This window comes from Triticum urartu, unplaced genomic scaffold, assembly GCF_056163025.1.
Source record: "Triticum urartu cultivar PI428250 unplaced genomic scaffold, HENAU_Tu73 scaffold2, whole genome shotgun sequence".
In the NCBI taxonomy this organism is placed as follows: Eukaryota; Viridiplantae; Streptophyta; class Magnoliopsida; order Poales; family Poaceae; genus Triticum; species Triticum urartu.
Genome location: NW_028260368.1, coordinates 1,798,204 through 1,814,328, shown reverse-complemented (window position 1 = coordinate 1,814,328; position 16,125 = coordinate 1,798,204). Strand labels below are relative to the sequence as shown.

General features: G+C 36.8%; 4 non-coding genes across 4 annotated transcripts; 3 read left to right on the top strand and 1 right to left on the bottom strand.

Moving 5' to 3' along the window:
• The first annotated feature begins 8,322 nt into the window (after positions 1 to 8,322).
• Positions 8,323 to 8,393, top strand: TRNAC-GCA (transfer RNA cysteine (anticodon GCA)). Its single transcript has one exon. It is a non-coding gene; the product is annotated as a tRNA-Cys (tRNA).
• A 3,620-nt stretch (positions 8,394 to 12,013) lies between these two features.
• Positions 12,014 to 12,085, bottom strand: TRNAT-GGU (transfer RNA threonine (anticodon GGU)). Its single transcript has one exon. It is a non-coding gene; the product is annotated as a tRNA-Thr (tRNA).
• A 1,958-nt stretch (positions 12,086 to 14,043) lies between these two features.
• On the top strand, positions 14,044 to 14,117 carry TRNAM-CAU (transfer RNA methionine (anticodon CAU)). The gene has a single exon. It is a non-coding gene; the product is annotated as a tRNA-Met (tRNA).
• A 1,347-nt stretch (positions 14,118 to 15,464) lies between these two features.
• TRNAS-UGA (transfer RNA serine (anticodon UGA)) lies at positions 15,465 to 15,552 on the top strand. Its single transcript has one exon. It is a non-coding gene; the product is annotated as a tRNA-Ser (tRNA).
• Positions 15,553 to 16,125: the final 573 nt, after the last annotated feature.

The window sequence follows — 16,125 nt, the reverse complement described above, 5'->3', positions numbered from 1 at the left end:
GCTTTTTCGCCAACAAATCTGAATTATCTTGAAAAATAGAAGGATAGATAAAATTCCAATGGCCATTGGACATGATTCGATCCGACGTTGAATAATCAAGAATTTCCCTATCTTTTTTACCATAAGTATTCATTTGATCTTGATCCTTGTGGAGTGAAAAAGACGCTATACTGGATCTGCACATACTTACTGACAATATCCATAAATGGCTTGTTTTTGGTAATCGGCGAAGATTACCATATTGATATTCGGGCGCATGGTAAACATCAGTACTCCAGTGCATTTCGCCGTCTGATTCAGAATAAATATGCTTTTGTACCCTTTCTTTAAAATGTAAAGTGGACGTTCCGGCACGAATCTCCGCAATTACTTGTTCGGATTTTACATATTGATCATTTTGCACTAGAATCAAGCTTTTTGAGGGAATATTCACACTATATAGAATATCTTGACTCTGAATAGTTACATGCAAGTCTATATAACATAGAAAAGCAGGCTGCCCATGACGGGTACGTGTGGGGTGAACCAAATTCTCATTGAATTTTATTTTTCCATTCGAAGGGGATCGTACAAGGTCGGCAGTACCCCCTGTGAATACTCCGCCAGTATGAAAAGTTCTTAATGTTAGTTGAGTCCCTGGCTCCCCAATTGATTGACCTGCAATAATACCTACGGCTTCTCCCAATTCGACCAGATCACTATGAGTAGGACTCCGGCCATAGCATAATTGACAGATCCAAGAAGTGCTTCGGCAAGTAAAGGGGGTTCTAATATATATTGGTTGTGCTCGAAATGGTTGTGCTCGAAAGGCAGTTATGAATCGATTGACTAATCCAATTCCAATATCTTGATTTCGCGCGGCAATGCATCGTGAACCGATATATATATCGTCTGCTAATACACGACCAATTAGTGTTTGGACAAAAAGTTTTTCCGTCATCCCATTTTGAGGACTTACAGAAATACCTCGGATAGTACCACAATCTCTTCTACGCACAATAATATGTTGAACTACTTCAACAAGTCTACGTGTAAGATATCCAGCATCTGCTGTTCGCACAGCAGTATCTACAACCCCTTTGCGGGCTCCATAGCAGGAAATTATATATTCTGTCAAAGAAAGTCCCTCGCGTAAATTGCTTTGAATAGGTAAATCAATCATTTGTCCTTGAGGGTCCGACATTAATCCTCTCATACCTACTAATTGGTGTACTTGAGATGCATTTCCTCTGGCTCCTGAAAAAGACATTAGATAGACTGGATTAGAAGGATCCGTTATCCGAAAATTTGAATTCATTTCTTGTTTCAAATATTCACTTGTCGCATACCATATCTCAACAGATTGGCGTAATTTTTCTACCGCGTGTACAGCCCCATAATAATAGTGTTTCTCCAAAAGAAAACTCTGTTGTTCCGCGTCTTGGACTAACCATCCCTTAGAGGGTATTGTTAAAAGATCCTCGATTCCTAACGAAATCGATGTAGTAGTGGCTTGATGGAAGCCCAGAGTCTTTAGTTGATCCAGTATATGGGATGTATATCCCATTCCAAAATGATCTATTAATCTGCTAATAAGTCGTTTCATACCAGTTCCGTCTATCTCTTTATTATGAAAGACCAGATTGGCCCGTTCCGCCATACATAAGTACCCCCTTTTCGGCTGAGTAGGATTCGACAATTGCTGAGTAGGATTCGACAATGGGCCTGAGTCAGTGATTCGAAAATTTAATTAACTTAATTGCCTCAATCTCAATCTGGATTCGCGTGGCAAATAATGATGATACTAGGGAAATCGGAATGCCCCCCGAAAGGGGAGGGGCATCGCCGAATCTAACTTTCTTGTTTAGGTAGTGTATGAATAGGCCTGACTAAATCCTTGTATGGCTTCCTCTATTTCTCTATAAAAAGAAATATGACCAAGAGTGGTTCGAATGTATATCGAACGAATTTCTTTTTTTCTATTTCCCATTATTAGATAGTGGGCATAAATCTCATGATAAGTCCCCAAAGATTCATATTGAACTTCAATCGGAACTTCTCTTGACCCAATGACGCGTTGATCCAGGTTCCATCGTAGCCACAAGGGACTATCTAAACTGATTAGTTTTTGTCTATAAGCTCCCAGTGCATCATAAGAACTAGAAAAAATGGGGTTCTTTATCTTTCCTATATTTAAAATTATTATTATTATTGTAATTTACTTTTAGATTTGGGTAGTTTCTGCAACTATTATATCTATTTGCACAAATACCTCGACGCTTTCCAATCGTTAATACATAAAGCCCGATAAGCATGTCTTGGGTTGGTACGCAAATAGGATCCCCAATAGCGGGAGATAAGAGATTCATATGAGAAAACATAAGTAAACGGGCTTCTGCCTGAGCTTCCAAGGATAAAGGTAGATGAACAGCCATTTGATCTCCATCAAAGTCCGCATTGAAACCCTTACACACTAATGGGTGTAAAGAAATAGTACGCCCCTCTACTAAAGTGGGTTGAAAGGCCTGTATGCCTAATCTATGCAGGGTAGGTGCTCTATTTAACAGTACAGGATGTCCCCGCATAACTTCTTGAAGTATTTCCCATACAATGGGTTCTTTTTCCCAAATTTTCCTTTTAGCAATCCTTACATTAGAAGTGGCGCGTTTCGTGATTAAATCGCGAATTACAAATAGCTGAAAAAGCTTTATTGCTATCTCTAGAGGTAATCCACATTGATGTAATGAAAGCGAAGGACCCACAACAATGACAGAACGCCCCGAGTAATCGACCCGTTTCCCAAGCAGAGTCTCGCGAAACCTTCCCTCTTTACCTTCAATTACATCTGAAAGTGATTTGTATACTTTATTGTGACCATCCCTCGTCGGTTGCCCGCGGGACCCACTATCAAGAAGTGTATCCACGGCTTCTTGTACCAATTTTTCCTGGCACATTACTAAATCTGCTGGCGCTAATTCACTTCTTTTTAATAGATAGGCAAGATTGTTGTTCCGACGGATAACTCTCTTATAAAGTTCATTAATGTCTGAAGTCACTACTTTATCTCCAGACCTATAAACAATAGGTCTCAATTCGGGAGGAAGAACCGGTAATAAGCACAAAACCATCCATTCTGGTTCTACATTTGTTTGAATAAAATGTTTCGCCAATTGCATGCGTCTAATCAAAAAAACTTTTCTTATTCGTCTTTTTCTATCTTCCCACTCATCTCCACTATACCCCTCGTCTTCTAATTCCTTCCATTCGACCAAAGAATTCTCTATAATAATTCGCAAATCCAAATCTGCTAATTGTTCTCTAATAGCACCTGCTCCTGTCGCAATTTCCCGATTTCGAAATGTTGCAAAGCCTGGGGTAGAAAAAAAGGGAGAAATGCTGTGGTTACAGGATGCAATTTCCTCTTCGAATAAACCTCGTAATCGTAAAAAAGTGGGTTTTTTAGTGCTGGGCCTAGCAAAAGAGAAATCGCCGTATACTAGGCCCTCCAACTTCTTAAGAGGTTTATCTAAAAGATTCGCGATATAACTAGGAAGACCTTTCAAATACCACACATGAGTCACGGGACATGCGAGTTTGATGTATCCCATTTGATATCTTCGTATCCGAGAATCCACAAATTCGACCCCGCATTTTTGGCAAAATCTTTCGTCTTCGTTTTCAGCTCCGCTCGCTCGAGAATTGCCACAAGCGCAAATCCCGCTTTTTATGGGTCCAAAGATTCTTTCGCAAAACAATCCATCTTTTTCTGGTTTATCGGTTTTATAATGAAAAGTAGAGGGCCTTGTGACTTCGCCAACGACTTCTCCATTAGGTAGGTTTTTGTTAGCCCAAGCCTTTATTTGTTGAGGGGAAACGAGTCCAATTTGAAGTTGTTGATGTTTATATTGGTCAATCATAAAATAGAAATAAGAAAAGAATTTATATTTATTCCGATCAAACTTCCTCCCTATTAACCTGGAAGTTCTTTTCAGATACAAGGAAATGATTCAGTTCTAGAGCCAAAGATCGTAGTTCTCGAACGAGCACTCGAAAAGATTCTGGAGGATCCTCATGATTAGGTATTCTTTTTCCCCAGATCGTAGCATTAAGTATTTCTTGGCGAGCTATAAGATGGTCAGATTTATAAGTAAGTATCTCTTGTAAAATATGAGCAACACCAAATCCTTCTAAAGCCCAAACTTCCATTTCTCCTACTCGTTGTCCCCCTTGCTTGGCTCTTCCTCTAACCGGTTGTTGTGTAACAAGTGAGTAGGGCCCAGTAGAACGCCCATGAATTTTCTCATCAACTTGATGAATTAATTTTAAGATATAGGACTTCCCTATTAGAACAGGTTGCTCAAAGGGGTCGCCTGTTCTTCCATCAAATATTCTGCTTTTTCCCGGGTACTCGGGTTCAAATACCCATGGATTTTTTGTTTCTTTACTGGCTTCATATAATTCTGAAAACACAAGTTTTCTTGAAGCCTCTTGCTCATATCTCTCATCAAAGGGTGCTATTCTATAATGTTTCTTTAGCAGATCCCCCGCTAATCCGAGCGAGCTTTCAAATATTTGTCCCACATTCATTCGGGAGGGTACTCCTAAGGGATTGAAGACCATATCAACGGGTGTTCCATCTTGCAAATAGGGCATATCTTGCCTAGGCAAAATTTTGGAAATGATCCCTTTATTCCCATGTCTTCCGGCTACTTTATCCCCAACTTTGATTTCACGTTTCTGTAAAATATATACACGAACCATTATGTCGAGCGGGTCCCTTTGGATCCATTTCACATCGATAACGCGCCCTCTTCCACCTATAGGTAATTTCAGAGAAGTTTCTTTTGAAGTGGAAACCTCAAGGCCAAATATGGCCCGTAATAATCCAGCTTCCGCGATATAAGATGATTCGCTCGCTATCTGAGGCGTTAATTTACCTACTAAAATATCACCAGTTTCTACCCAGGATCCCAACCTAACAACTCCATTTCTGTCCAAATTGCGGAGTAAATGTTCTTCTAGATGTGGTATTTCTTTAGTGATTTTTTCAGCGGAGCCCTGGCTTGTCGTATCCGTCTGAATTTCATATTTCCGGATGTGAAAAGAGGTATAAATATCTTCATATACCAAACGTTCGCTAATTAGTACTGCGTCTTCAAAATTGTAACCTTCCCATGGCATATAAGCTACTAATACGTTTTTTCCTAAAGCAAGTTCGCCCCCAATTGTAGCAGCTCCTTCTGCTAAAATTTGTCCTTTTTTAATGGATTTACCCCGTGGAACCCGGGGTTTTTGGTGCATACAAGTATTTTTGTTAGAGCGACGGTGGTTAACTAAAGGAATACTTATAGTCTTCCCACTACTTGATAAAAGTATCTTATGACTATCAGTAGAAATGATCTTTCCCTCGCGTTCGGCTATAATGGAAACCCTCGAATCTAGAGCTGTTTGGCGTTCCAATCCAGTTCCAACAATGCATTTCTCGGACCGAGAAAGCGGAACTGCTTGGCGCTGCATATTAGAACTCATTAAAGCCCGATTCGCATCATTGTGCTCAATAAAAGGAATGAGAGAACCCCCAATAGAAAAATATTGGAAAGGAAAAATACTTCTAACATGAATCTGTTCCCATGCAATAGTCAAGAATTCTTGACGGTATCTAGCCGGAACAACCTGTTCTTCCTGAATACCTTGATTCAAGGACAAAGAATTTCCTGCTGCTATCATATAATATTCATCTCTATTTGGTGATAGATAAACCACCTGTCTCTCTTTTTTTTCTTTTGCTTTCTCAGCAGATATTTCATAAAACGGACTCTCTATGGATCCCCACAAGTGATCAATTCTCGCATGAATTGTTAAGGATCCAGTAAGTCCAACATTGATTCCTTCAGACGTGTCAATTGGACAAATACGCCCATAGTGACTCGGATGAATATCTCGGCTCCGAAAACTTGCGGTTCTCCCCGTCAACCCTCCAGGACCTAAACAACTCACTTTTCGCCCATGAACAGTTTGTGTCAATGGATTCGTTTGATCAAAAACTTGAGATAACGGGTATGTGCCAAAAAAGGTCTCATAAGTAGTTATTAATAAAATTGAAGTTGAAGTTGGAGTTACCAAAGTTTGGGGAGTCGGTTTCGATTGACGTATGAATACTCTACGAATAGTTTTTTGAACTGCATGTTGTAAACGACCAAGAGCCAATCCGAATTGATCTTGTAACAGATCCGCAACCGAACGAATACGTTTATTTTTCAAGTGATTCATATCGTCATCGTCAAGTATACCCGTTCCAAATTTCATTCCAATCAAATGATCCGTAGCGGCCAATACATCTCGTGGTAACAAGAATGTATTGTTCTGAGGAATATCAAGATTAAGTCTCCGATTCATATTTCGTCGACCAATCCTTCCTAATTCACATTTTTGTTGAAAAAATTTCTTTTGTAATTCCTCGCATAAGGACTCCGAAAATACCAGGTCCCCACCTACACAAGCAAATTGTTGATAAAACTCCAAAATAGCTTTTTCTTTTGACTCAATCCTCTTCTTCTCTTTAGCATTCGGGAAAGACAAGAAAATTTCAGGGTAGGAAACATTATCCAGAATTTCTCTTAGATTCGAACCCATAGCTGATGATAGAACTAGAATAGATATCTTTTGTTTTCTACTCACGCGAGCCCATATCCTTTCTTTTTTATCAATTGCTAATTCCGATCTCCCCCCCCAATCTGATATTATAGTGCCAGTGTAGATAGAAATTCCCTTATGATCTAATTCCGAGCGGTAGTAAATACCAGGACTTAGCAATATTTGATTGATCACAATTCGGTATATTCCATTTATAATAAAGGTTCCTAAGGAATTCATTATAGGAATGTTTCCGATAGAAATGGTTTGCTTTTGCACATCGAAACCAAAAATTAATCTCGCAGATACATATAATTCGGAAGAATAGGTGAGTGATTCATACACAGCATCTCTTTCTTTTATCGAGGGTTCTAGCAGTTGATATCCTTTCGCAAATAATTGAAATGCAATTTCGTGATCTGGATCTTTAATTGTTGGAAACTTGTCAAGTTCTTCTGCCAAGGCTTGATTAATGAACCTACAAAATCCCTCGAATTGGATCTGACTAAATCCGGGTATTGTGGACATTCCCTCGTTTCCATTCCGGAGCATCTTAATCTTAAGTTTCCTGTTTATCAAAGAAAAATTCCATTATCAGCTCACTCTTCATCAATCCCTATGGATCGATCTAGCAATCATGGAATCTATATTCTGTTTACTGAATCACATGAAATTCTAGGGAACTCCACATACGTATTTCATATATGTATTTCATACATATGAATAGAGACCATTTGGACGAAAGTTCGAGTTTGCCAGGGGTACAAATGAAATGAAAATGAATTGATAAAACATTCCTACAAAAAAAATTCTGCCACTTATACTTTATGTTATGATATTCTAATCAGATTGGATGGCAAAGATTTCTCATTTTATCTCCTTTCTATGAATGTAATAAAGCCGTAATATAATATACTAGAAAGTTTGACTTTACTTCGATTTAGAATAGCGTGCTTACTTTAATTTCTCAAAATAATTTGAGGGTTCTTTTTTATTTCGGATCGGAGTAGTATAATTGCTAGAAAATTCAGTATTTCATTGTGGAATTCTAAAATAAAGTAAGTCCCTTTTTTAAGTACATGCCAATCTAGTTATCCACCTCTCCCCATATCCATGCTTTTCTTTTATCGTAATTTCACTTGGGTACGCCAAGATAGTCAGGTTATACTCTATATCAGAGCAAATTTCCTTTTTTTATTCAAGATATTTAATTTAATACTTTGAAAAATTAAAGCATGATTCCCCATAGAGATATGTACATAAAGGGGATCTTTGGATAATAATGCTGTTCGGACCTAAAGTTTACCTATACACGGATTAAGCATAAAGCCATAATATTTTATTATGCCATTGAAGGGGGGGGAGATAATACCGATTTAAGAGTAGTTCACTACTGCAATAAAAAAAAGAGAATTCTAGTTAACGGTTCCAATTTATTCTGAATTTTGCAGCCTGTGAATAGAAATCCACTTTTTCTTCTTTTTCATCTCAATAGAAAGAAATGGGAAGTTTTATTGTGTTAACAATGTATGTTTTAAGATAGAATCTATCGAGGAGAATAATAGAAACTGGATCAAAAAAAGCAGGAATAGATTTTTTGAAAAAGATTGGAAAAAAGTAAGTAGAATTATATTCAAAATAAAAGGGGGCTTTTCGTAAGAAAACGTGGATGAATACTTGCTGTTTTCTAGATTTTTGATCGGATTTTTTGGCGGCATGGCCAAGCGGTAAGGCAGGGGACTGCAAATCCTTTATCCCCAGTTCAAATCTGGGTGCCGCCTGATCAATAAAATACTTAGGTTTTTTTTATAGTGCTGATCGAATTCGATAAATTTTTACTTCGCATAAGTTCGGGCAAGAGAGTAACTGGGCCTGCCGATACTGGGTTTAGAGAAACCATACCATAGTTCTATCCTCAAACTAGGGTTAGGGTTTGTTTTGACGGTAGTGGCCAAAATGGTTATCAATAGGGGTGAGGTAGTGTTTCCTTATTCTTTTATTATATGAATTTGAATTGGTTCTTAATTGAGATTCGATTTGATAATTTTAAAATACGAGGATAAGATGTCAGAAATCTTGGTATCCAAAGAAAGGTCCCTAAGGGGCATTCTTTTTTTTTTTCAATCTAAGATTCAAGAAGGGACTCCACGAAAGAATATCAAGACTTACTAATTATTATACATTTTTTTATCGTACATCTTATGTTACCTACATACACTAAAGTAAGGACTACTTAATTCTAACGAGAATCAGATTAAATAGGTCGATCAAAAATCAATTTAGGAGTTGTATTATGGATAAAATCTCTTCATTCTTTCATAGAATGATACAAAGCAAGGCTGCAGGGTTTAGGTCAAAAATAAACATTAGGTAAGGTAGGTATCCAATAAATATTTATCTATCGATAATTTTATGGTATATTCGGGCGTCCTTTGCTTAAAAAAAAAAAAAAGAGTAACAAAAGGAATAAAAAATCTTCCTATTCCCGCTTCTTCTATTCAGGACATCATTCCCGTACTCTTTCTTTTTTAAGGAAAAAAGGGCTATAGTATCTCGTATTTTTAATGCTCTCTAATTCTACCAGAATTCCTATAAGAATTTGTTAGGAGTAAATTCCTTGAACTGATTGATCCATGGCCTTAGGGCGGAATCCCTTTTTGACTCTGTACCCTTGATTCCACTATGATTATTGATCAATAGTAGAATAATCCCTTCATAGAAATAGGAGACATAATTTAGATGGATATAGTAAGTCTCGCTTGGGCTGCTTTAATGGTAGTCTTTACATTTTCTCTTTCACTAGTAGTATGGGGAAGGAGTGGACTCTAGGGATACTACTAATTGATTAAGTAATCAAATTGTTGTATCAATTCTTTTCTTTAATGGATCATTTTGCATTAATCATTTTGTCAAACGTTATTCTTTAATCTTTTTCTTTAGTTTTGTTTCACTCCTGTAAGAAACTCTTGTATTGTAAGTTGTAATGTAAGAAAGAGCCATTATACCAATTCAGAATTTCTACTAGAAATGACGAATGGTTAAAAAAAGTTCTATACATAAGAAAATTAGACTTTCTTCCACGGAACTATTCACGGCATATCACACATTTTCCATTTCCTTTTACTTTTTACTATAGTCTATTCTTCATATTATTTTTCTTTCCTTCCATGGATTCTTTGGTCAAGAATTGTCTTAGATTTTTTTATTTTGACCTGATTGAAATTAAGTGGATGCAATGAAAAAAGAAATTGAATTAGACTACTTAACTATTTCAATCTACTAATCTATTCTATGTAGATTCAAAGATAATATAATAGAAAGAATCTAAAGTGTCGTAGAAAAAACTATATGTAGTTCTTTCTACCACACTTTAAGATTCCAACCAGATCCTTTCATTTAAGACTTGGATTTTTTTTATTTAATCCCTTTTTAATTTCTTCAATGATTAATTGGAATTCCAATTAATTATTTTGGCTGACTGTTTTTACATAAATAATAAGTAAAAAAGAAGTAGGAACTAGAATGAACAGTGCAGTAGCAATAAATGCGAGAATATTGACTTCCATAACCTCTTTATTTTTTATTTTCACAATAACTCGGGATGTAATCCCATGGAGAGGAAAAAGGGGTATCTTGTAAATTCAAGGGTAGGGCTTGCATTCTGATAATACTGAATCAATTCAATATTATGAATATCGGATCTATCAAATCAATTCATGGATGAGAGTTATATTTCACGGATGAGAGTTATATAGTATAACATAGGAAGATCCTCTATCCACACTAAGACCAAAATGGGTTTTTTGATTGGATTAGGAATTCCCTCTTTTTTAATCCTTTTCTACTTTTTCTTTTCTATATCTCTAACCCACGAGCTTTCTTAATCTTATACTTTCTTAATCTTATACAATTTCCCTTCCTTTTTCTTATAGTTATACATACAATTATGTATGTATTATATGACCAACTTTCACTTTCTATGGGTCACATAGACATCCAAATAAGCAGTAGAAGTGAGATGGGGAAAAGAGGTCTGAAATAAAAAGGGAATACGATTTATGTATGGATTCCGGTAAAATACCGGTACTCTATTCCATAAGAGTGGAATAGGAAATTAAGATGAGGATGGTATCATCATAAAGAAAGATAGAGTAATATAATATCCTAAATTCTACTAATCCACATATCGTATGTGTGTCTTTCTTTATCGATTGGGAGTAGTGAAAAAAAAATTCCTATATGCCCTCCCTCCCTCTTTAATGAGAGATGCAAAATAAAAAAGTGAAGTAAGGGTGCCCTGTGGGTATTTGATCTTGCTCCCTGCCCCTTTTTTTCATGGAAAAAGGAAATATCAATTTCTCCATTCATTGAACCCTAGTTCGGGACTGACGGGGCTCGAACCCGCAGCTTCCGCCTTGACAGGGCGGTGCTCTGACCAATTGAACTACAATCCCCGCGGGGTGTATGGCATACCCATTCTTAAATAGAACCATAAGAAGATTCGATTCGTCTTTCGTACTCTAAGAAATAGACGAATCATATACTACATACCCACATATTATATTATACGTGGGTATAGTGAGAGTGACATAACTAGTATGTCGTGATTTTTTATCACTAAAAATGGATAATAATCCAGCCTTCAATAAGAAAAACTCTTTTGTTTGTAAGAAAGGAATGAGAGAGATATGGATTAGAAAAAAAAATTTCCCTTTTTTCTTTATCTTTTATTTCTATAGATCAGACATTTTATTTTATGGAAGAAAAACAAAAGGATTTAGTTCATACTCACGAAGCCCTAGATTTTTGGTTTGGGCCGAGCTGGATTTGAACCAGCGTAGACATTGTCAACGAATTTACAGTCCGTCCCCATTAACCACTCGGGCATCGACCCAGGAAGAATTTATTCTAGGGTTTTTGCTAATCTATGATTAACCTCCTTTCATAATACTCCCTACCCCCAGGGGAAGTCGAATCCCCGCTGCCTCCTTGAAAGAGAGATGTCCTGAACCACTAGACGATAGGGGCATCACTAGACGATAGGGCCATATACAACCGCTCGTGATTATACTATAATCATAGTATGAGCAGTTTTTTGGAATTGTCAATATACTCGAAAAGTATAAATAGATCCAAAGCAAAGAGTTTTTCCAACTTTTCTGTTATGTTTTCATCTAGGATTTTTTTTAGTTGATCGTTATAGATTAATTCTCCGTGCTTCATTTAGTGTTCATACCAAAAATGCATCCATCCCGCACTAAGTCATAAAATTCTCTAAAAATATAGAGAAAGTTTCAAAAACAAAGAAAAAAAGTGAATCAATTTAGTAGAAAAGTACTCTATCAGATTCGAACCAACGACTTACGTCTTAGCACGAGATTACTCTACCACTAATTTAAAAAGCCCTTTATCGGATTTGAACCGATGACTTATGCCTTACCATGGCATTACTCTACCACTGAGTTAAAAGGGCTTTTTATTTAATTCAAAAATTAGCCACTTGGATTTCCCATTATGGGTCTACTGCATAATGTACATATTATATATATAATATATAGAGATAGAGAGAGAGACATTATGTAGAGATTGTATATGTATATATCGATATCTTGAGAGCTCAAAATAAAATTAATAAAAAAAAACATACCCTACATAACATATCCAACTCTTCTTGGTTCAGGGTTTTCCGTTTCCGAAGACTAGTAAAATAGGCGGATTCTGGAACCCCAAGGATTCAACGGTATATGGATATGGAAAATATAAGATTTCCGATCCTAGCGGGAAAAGGCGGGGAACAGATACCCAATAGGATATAGGATCCTTGGGAGGAACTTTTGGTAATGGCCTTGATCCTCTATGCTATTTTTTATGTGTTCTTAGTTCTATTGAACTTTTTGCATTCTTTTAAACAAGAATCTAATAAACTAGAATTGAGTCAGTGGAAAAAAGGAGAGAGAGGAAAGTGTTAAATGGAGAGAGTCGACTAATCAGAGACTTTTAGGATCTTCTTTACATCAGGTAAATCTGTCGGCCCTGTCCGTTTTTTTCTTTAAGTTACGACTCTTTGCTGCTTACTTCTATCAAGCCATAGGGAAAGTCTATGATGAATTTGGAAAACTCATCTCACTCTTACTCTATGGCTCGGACTTAATGGGGGAAGAAAACATCTTCCATAATTTCTTTTTTGTTCAATTCTGGACAAAAAAGAAAAGGAAAAAAGGAATTTATAGGGACAGTGTTACCCCCTATATCCCCTAGTTTATATTGTAGGAATAATAAAACAATTTAGCAGTCTGACACACTTACGTCCTTGCAAAGTAAATAATTATTATTGTAGTCGTAACCGTAGAATAGGATCCTAATCAAAATAAATACATTTGGTTCAGGCGCTATTAGCATGGTAAGAAAAGATTTTTTTTACAGACCAGAGGGGCTATCTAAATCCTAAAGTAAAGGCGAGCGATCGAAGTAGAAGTACCAACGGCTCAGTGTCATGAACCTTCTCCATCTGATTCAATAAGGGGGAATTAGCCTTCTTGTCAAATGGCTATCCTTGACAAAGGGTACCATTTATACCATAATCTACAATGTAGCGGGTATAGTTTAGTGGTAAAAGTGTGATTCGTTCTATTAATAACTGAATTTGAAATGATATACTTAAGGCATCCTTAAGTTTTTTATTTTTATATTCCGATGAAAACTTTAGTTCTTATAAAGGATTAAATCCTTTTCCTCTCAATAGCATATTGAGGAAGAATATACATTCTGGCGATTTGTATCCAAAGACTAATTTAAATTGCATCCAAAATAAAAATAGGATTATGAGTACAGAGTCGCGAAGCATAATTTTGCATTGGATTAAGTATTCCAATTTTGAAAATATGAGTAAAGGATCTATGGATGAAGATACAAAAAAGTTGATTTCCAATCGTAACTAAATCTTCTTAAAATAAGGAATAAGGAAGCCAAATAGCTAAAAAACGATAGTTTTGGTTTACTAGAACCATCCGCATATTGTTTCAGCTCGGTGGAAACCCAATTCTTTTCCTCAGGATCTCTTGAATGAAATTAGGGAACGAAGTAAGTAGATTAGATGAATTTAGATAGAATTTCTATCTCCTACTCTATAAGGATCATCTAGAAAGCGGAGAGCTTTGGTTCCATTCAAATAGAAAAGCTGACATAGATGTTAAGTGGTGAGAATATCCATAAAGGAGCCGAATGAAATCAAAATTTCATGTTCGGTTTTGAATTAGAGACGTTAAAAATAATCAACCAACGTCGACTATAACCCCTAGCCTTCCAAGCTAACGATGCGGGTTCGATTCCCGCTACCCGCTCCATTCTGTATAAAAGGAGTATTCTATTTGTCTAGACATGTTAGAGGCTTGTATTCAAGCCTTTTTTGTCCACCAGTTTCTGGTACTCCAGAGCGGAGTAGAGCAGTTTGGTAGCTCACGAGGCTCATAACCTTGAGGTCACGGGTTCGATTCCCGTCTCCGCACTTAGCAGTCTGTATAAAAGGACTATTCTATTTCTCTAGATATGTATGGTAGAGGGGCGTATCCAACCCTTTTTTATTCATTAGTTCCCGGCCCTAGAGGGCAAAATTGAGCAGTTTGCGAAGTCACTTGCCTTCAAAAAAAGAAGGCGCAAGGCCTCTCCCTACCCTGCAGAAAATAAAAATGAAACGAAAGGGACAGTCTACCTCTCCCTTCCCTTTAAAAAAAGTTTGCCCGTTGTTTGTCTCAGTTAATACCCAATTTTTGGAGCTCTGTTGGCGAGTTCTATTTCTGCCTCTGGAGCGCCCTCTTTTTTTGAGTGGGATGCAAAGGAAGGGTAAGATAGTAAGGGATACGGCACTAGACTAACACCTAATTAATACTTAATTTAATATAAGTAGTTAAACAGTTAACTAGACTAAACTTTTTATCATAGTACTTTGATAAATTAAGCGGGCGAGCGGCGGGAATCGAACCCGTATCTTCTCCTTGGCAAGGAGATATTTTACCATTGAACTACGCTCGCTACGGTATATATTTTATAGCGTATATCCGCCTGGGTCGACCTTCTATGTCTGGGTCGACCGTTTCATTTCATTTTCTATTATATTAGAGTTTTCCTTTTTTTATTATCTGTCAATGAATATTCTAATGGGAATGGAATTTCATAATACTGAAAGAGAAGAGCTAGCAATTCGGAACGCAAATTGCGTTTTAATACGTCTCACTATTCTAATTTTTTAGAAGAAATGGCCTTTATTATTTCTTTTTTATGGGGTTAATAAATATTAACCAAATTTCATTTAAGAAATGAGAGAATTCAGAATAGCTACGAGAAAGACTAGTCCAATCCATAATGATGTACCGGAAAATACAACATTTTTATTATTTGACCAACCATCAGGAGAAGCAAATACAAGGGGTACACTAATTACTAAGACTGAGGAAGTCGCAATTAATGCAAAAACAGCTAATTGGAAAGCAATAGTCATATTTCTAATCCTCCAAGCTACCATCAAATAAAGTTGACTACATATTTGATCCCTCACTTAAACCAAAATTGTAAAAAAATACAAGAAGTAGGAGGGGTTTAATCATGAATCCATTGATTCTTCTCTTTAATTCAAATTTATTACTTAAACCGCTTTTTTATTTGGATATGGGGGTGAGAAGAGATTATTTACTCTTTATTTCACAAGCGGGTATAGCGGATCCTGTATCCGTGTATACAGTATACAGAGATATATCGAAAAGGAACTTGTATCTGATATCTTTCTAGAGGCTAATAAATCTTTTTATTTTTTATATGGCTATGTTCTATTTGTAGGAGTAAAATAAGGATTAGGCTGTGGAGAGATGGCTGAGTGGTTGATAGCTCCGGTCTTGAAAACCGGTATAGTTCTAGGAACTATCGAGGGTTCGAATCCCTCTCTCTCCTTTTGCTTATTGAATACGTTTGTTTCTTTCATTTTTATTTATTTTTTTTTTCTGTCCCTTATCTTTCTTTCATAAAAAGGAATGAATGGCTCGGCTAGATGGAATAACCGAGCCAGAACAGAAAAAAAGTAGAACAGGTATAAATAAGAAAATCTTAGTTAAGAGGGTTCATGTAAAGAACAGGTTCCAAATCACGATCGATTCCCTTTTCAAAACCTGCTGCAGCAGCTCGGGCTCTTCCTGCATGCCATAAATGGCCCACAAAAAAGAAGAATCCTAGAACAAAATGAGAAGTTGATAACCAACTTCTAGGAGAGACATAATTAACTGCATTGATCTCGGTAGCTACGCCACCCACGGAATTTAAAGAGCCTAAAGGAGCGTGGGTCATATATTCTGCTGAGCGTCGTTCTTGCCAAGGTTGTATGTCTTTTTTCAACCTACTCAAGTCCAAACCGTTGGGGCCCCTTAGAGGTTCTAACCATGGAGCACGAAGGTCCCAAAAACGCATAGTTTCCCCTCCAAAGATAACCTCCCCAGTTGGGGAACGCATTAGATATTTACCTAAACCTGT